The sequence below is a fragment of the Pollicipes pollicipes genome, unplaced genomic scaffold (assembly GCF_011947565.3).
Source record: "Pollicipes pollicipes isolate AB1234 unplaced genomic scaffold, Ppol_2.1 Scaffold_6138;HRSCAF=7277_pilon_pilon_pilon, whole genome shotgun sequence".
Classification (NCBI taxonomy): domain Eukaryota; kingdom Metazoa; phylum Arthropoda; class Thecostraca; order Pollicipedomorpha; family Pollicipedidae; genus Pollicipes; species Pollicipes pollicipes.
Genome location: NW_023596818.1, coordinates 24,448,793 through 24,454,100, shown reverse-complemented (window position 1 = coordinate 24,454,100; position 5,308 = coordinate 24,448,793).

Here is a 5,308-nt window from a genome sequence, read left to right as displayed (position 1 = left end):
CCCGGCCGGCTGGGTGGATGGGTGGTGGGTCCACTCGCCCGTCGTCCTCCCTCCCTGGCGGGCTGTGTGGGTGGCTGTTGTGTCCACTCGCCCGTCTCCCGGCCGTGCTGTGTGGATGGCTGTTGTGTCCACTCGCCCGTCGTCTCCCGGCCGTGCCGTGTGACTGTTGTGTCCACTCGCCCGTCGTCTCCCGGCCGTGTCGTGTAGACGGGTGCTGTGTCCACCCGCCCGTCGTCTCCCGGCCGTGCCTTGTGGGTGCATGCTGTGTCTACCCCGCCCGCCGTCTCCCGGCCGTGCCGTGTGGATGACTGTTGTGTCCACTCGCCCGTCGTCTCCCGGCCGTGCCGTGCGGACGGATGCTGTGTCCACCCGCCCGTCGTCTCCCGGCCGTGCCTTGTGGGCGCATGCTGTGTTTACCCCGCCCGCCGTCTCCCGTCCGTGCCGTGTGGACGGATGCTGTGTCCACCCGCCCGTCGTCTCCCGGCCGTGCTGTGTGGGTGCATGCTGTGTCTACCCCGCCCGTCATCTCCCGGCCGTGCTGTGTGGGTGCATGCTGTTCTCCCCCCCCGTCCGTCTCCCCGGCCGTGCTGGTGGGTGCATGCTGTGTCTACCCCGCCCGCCGTCTCCCGGCCGTGCTGTTTGGACGGATGCGGTGTCTACCCCTCCTGTCGTCTCCCGGCCGTGCCTTTTGGGTGCATGCTGTGTCTACCCCGCCCGTCGTCTCCCGGCCGTGCTGTGTGGACGGATGCGGTGTCTACCCCCCCCGTCTCTCCCGGCCGTGCGTGTGAACGGATGCTGTGTCTACCCCTCCCGTCGTCTCCCGGCCGTGCCGTGTGGACGGATGCGGTTCTACCCCGCCCGTCATTTCCCGGCCGTGCTGTGTGGACGGTGGACCGGCCGTTTGCACATACTCGTCCGCCGGCGGCCCTGCCCCGCAGGACACGTGGGGCCTGCCGGCTGGTCAGCGCGTCCCGTCCGCCCCGGACACGGCCAACCAGCAGCGGCGGATCGAGCCCTTAACAGCCGGCGGGGTGGGGTGCGTGGGGGGGGGGGGGCAACATCGGACCTTCCTTGGATTTGGTCTGTGCGGATTATTTTGGGGCATGGCTGCTTGTTCCCCTTACACGCGCTCGGGTGGGAAGGGTCAGGTTGACCCTCCCAAAGGTTTTTTCCAGAATGGGTTCCGAACGGCGCGGCGCAGCCGCGCCAAATTTTGCATAGCTGTATACAATTGAATTGCGGATCGTTTGGTGTAAAAATTTAGATGTACCTTGTAAGTTCGCTGACCTGTGGCAGGTCAAAGTCAGGCCATGGTTTCAGCGAAGTCAGTTTCTAGGGAATCGTTTAGTATGATGCAACAACGAAGTGTTAGACGAAACCATGCATCTCTAAAATGCTTTCTTAGGCAGCACAAATATTGAATGAGCAAATTACGTTGACCTAAGGTCAGGTATGGACGTCAGAGCAAGGCCAAAATAAACCTGTTTTATTACTCTGGGGTTTTCTTTATGGGGGAGTTTCTGGTGCTCATTCATAATTTATTAATAGCAGGAACCGTATTATACATCTTTCATGAACTTCTTAGAGGTCATAATAGGTCATTGACCTAAAATGATCCAGGTCAACATTTTGTCTTTGGACATACTACCTAGCGTAATCTTTGTCGCTAGCGTATTCCTAGCGTAATATTATTCAAATGCAACACTCAAAGCAGTCTTGTATGATTTTGGTTACCATGACCTTCAAAAGGTCAAACAAGGTCGCGGACCGTAAATGGGCGTGTGGCCTTTTGCTTAGAAACAGTCAGCTAGGTTCTGGGGTACTTCGGAGACCAACCTGAAATTTGACCTTGTTTAACCTTATTTGACCCGGAGGTCATGACCTAGGAACCTCAAACTTTGAGTAAAATGAGTTCACGTACAGGTCAACACAACCTGTGAATTTGGTGTCTCTAGCCTTTTTATTTCCCGAAATATCAGCAGGTCAAATTGACACCCACCCGAGCGAAATGTGTCCAGCTGGCCACCCGGGCGCGTGTTAGCACGTGCTCGGGTGGGAGGTCAAATGGGGCCCCCAAGGGTTTTCCGAAATGGACTCTGAACGTCGGGGCGTCGCGCGCCAAATTTCGCATAGCTGTAGACAATTGAATGGCGGATTAGATGCACCTTGTAAGGTCGATGGCCTGTGGCAGGTCAAGTCAGGCCATGGTGTCAGCGGAGGCACGTTCTAGGGAATCGTTCAATCTGATGCAACAACGGAGTGTTAGACGAAGCCAAAATCTCAGATGCGTTTTTAGGCAACGCAACAATTGAACGACCAAGTTCCATTGACCTAGGGTCAGGTATGAAAGTCAGACCAAAGTCAAAACCAACCTGTTTTATTACCCTAGGGTTTCCTGTGTAGGGTACCTTCTGGTGCTCATTTCGAATTGATTGATGACAAGAACGGCATAAGACATCCTCCATGGACCCCTTAGAGGTCCGGATAAGCCACTGACTTAAAATGACCCAGATTATCATTCTATTTTTAGGAACATACTGCCTAGCGTAATCTTTGTCGCTGATTCAAATGCAAAACTCAAAGCAGTCTTCTATGATTTTGGTCGCCATGACCTTCAAAAGGGTGAAACAAGGCCACGGACCGAGAATGAGCATGTGACATTTTGCTTAAAACAGGCATCTAGGTTCCGGGGACACTTTGGAGACCAACTCGGAGATTGACCTTGTTTGACCGTATTTGACCTGAAGGTCATGATCTAGTGACCTAAAAATTTGACTTGAAAAAAGTTCGTACAGTTCAAGACAACCCTGTAAATTGAGTGTCTCTAACCCTCTTACTTTCTGAGATCTCAGCGGGTCAAACTGACCCCCACCCGAGCGAAGGGCATCCAACCGACCGCCCGGGCGCATGTTACGAATCTGTTTGCTTTCGTCCGTCGCCTCCCGCGTTGGCTAACCGTTGACGTCGGCGTTGGCGGCGCCAGCCGGTCGTGGACAAGATCGCACCAGCTGGTCAGTCCGAACGTTCGCTCCCTGCCGCGTAGGCATGTCGTCGTCCGTTCAATGTAGGCAATGTCGGTCTGACGCGGCACATTGGTTTCGTTTGGGCTGATATGCTAAACTGGCCAGAACCCGCTTCTGATTAGTGTCGCCACAGGGGAATGAACTGGCGCTCCGCAGCGTTGTGCTCTGCCACACACGTGCGGTCAGCACAGCCGGCCCCGGACCAGACATGGGACGGAAGGCTGGTTTTTTGGCACTGATGCACGATTTTGTGGGTATGGTTCAGAGTTTCGAACTGACGGTCTGGATGTGGCAGACGTGAGCGCTGTTCCAATTGAACATTCAATGTAGCGCGAGTCGGTGTCCTGTCCGAACCCCGTCCCCCTGCGAGCCAGTGACCTGTCCGACCCGCCCGAGCTGCGAGCCAGTGACCTGTCCGAACCCGTCCCGCTGGGAGCCGGTGACCTGTCCGAACCAGCCCCGCTGGGAGCCGGTGACCTGTCCGAACCCGTCCCGCTGGGAGCCGGCGACCTGTCCGAACCCGCCGCGCGGGGGGCCAGTGACCTGTCCGAACCCGTCCCTGCTGTGAGCCGGTGACCTGTCCGAACCCGTCCCGCTGGAGCCGGTGACCTGTCCGAACCCGCCCCGCTGGGAGCCGGTGACCCGTCCGGACCCGTCCCGCTGGGAGCCGGTGACCCGTCCGGACCCCCCGCCCCGTTGGGAGCCGGCGCACCCGGCCCCCGTTGCCCGGACGTCGCGATTGATTTTGTGCCGGCGGCGGTGGCGGCGCCGCGCCGCCGCCGCCGCCGCTGCCGCTCAGTCGGCGCCCAGACGCGGCGCGCAGCGGCCATGGACACGGTGCTGGCATCGCTCGGGCTGGGCACGCGCTACTGCCTGGTCAGCGACGACCACGAGCGGCCCGAGTCGTACGGCGACGACCACGAGCGAGGCCCGCAGACACCCTGCTCGAGCGCTGCACCGACCTCGGCGCCGTGCACGACACGTTCTCGCGCACGCCGGCCAGTCGGCCGGCCAGCCTGCTGAGCAAGACTGAGGCCGGACAGTGAGCAGAAGCGACCGGCTGTGCGGCGCGAGCGGTCCCGCCCGCGCCGCCCAGCCCGAGAAGGAGAACGCCGGCCCGCGCGCCGAGGCCGCACTTGGCTTGTTTGACCGGCTGGCGTCGAGGCACGGAGACGGGCGGCTGGGGGCGCTCGGTGGACTGCGACCTGGACACAGGTACTGTCGGGAGTGGCTCCCCCCTCCCGCCGCTCCCCCTGAACCGGACACAGGTACTGTCGGGAGCGGTCCCCCGCTGTTCCCCTCTGGACCGGACACAGGTACTAGCCGGAAGTGTCCCGTCGCACCCCTCCCCCCTCCGTACCGGACACAGGTTGTGTCGCGATTGGTCCCCCCCCCCGCCGTTCCCCTCTGGACCGGACACATGTACTGTCGGAAGTGTGCCCCCCCCCCCTTCGTACTGGACACGGTTGTGTCGGGATTGGTCCCCCGCGGTTCCCCTCTGGACCCGGACATAAATATGCTGGCGTTCCCTGTTCCTTTTTTCCCCCGGCACAAGCGCAGGTTTCTGTGGCGGTACCCCACTTCTCCACCTGGCACAGAAACGGTTCTCGCCCCCCCCCCCCCTCCCCCCGTTTGGACTGGACACGGGCACTGAGGCACGCTCACCGTTCTCTTCGCCACAAGTACTGTGGCAACCATTTTCCCCTTGCGCTAGTTGCAGGTACTGCACTGGCCCCCTCCCCTCGGTCGGTCACGAGAACTGCTGAGTCCGCTTTCCCTCTCTGTTGGACTCGGCCTTCAGGGCCGGCTCGTTCTCAGCTGTTCGTGGGCAGGTTTCTGTCGTCTCCCCGGCGTGTGGCGGTGGGTCTGATGGCGGCCGCGAAGCAGGCGGCGCGCCGCACCGCTCGAACCGCCGCCGCCGCTGATGAGACGGCCACTGCGGTCCGCTCGCCGATGTCGGCCCCACCTCCCCCGCCCGAGCGTTGTCAGCCGGGGCCCGCACGCCGTGCTGCACGCGCCAGACGCTTCCGATGCGTATGATGGTGCCAGGCGCCTGAGCGACCGCTGCTCTGTGCACCAGCCGTGCGCCGAGGCCAGCTGGCAGGTCGGTGGAGCCGCGTCCGGTCAGGCGCCGGAGTCCGTCCCCAGTCCAGCGTCAGCCGCCAGAGCCACCAGGCAGGCGCCTCGCTGTTTTGTTGTCCACGGTGCGGTACATGGGCGAGTGGCGAGTCACCCTGACCCTGCTGGAAAGAGACTTTTTGTCGGAGCAGCCGGGACGCCGCCGT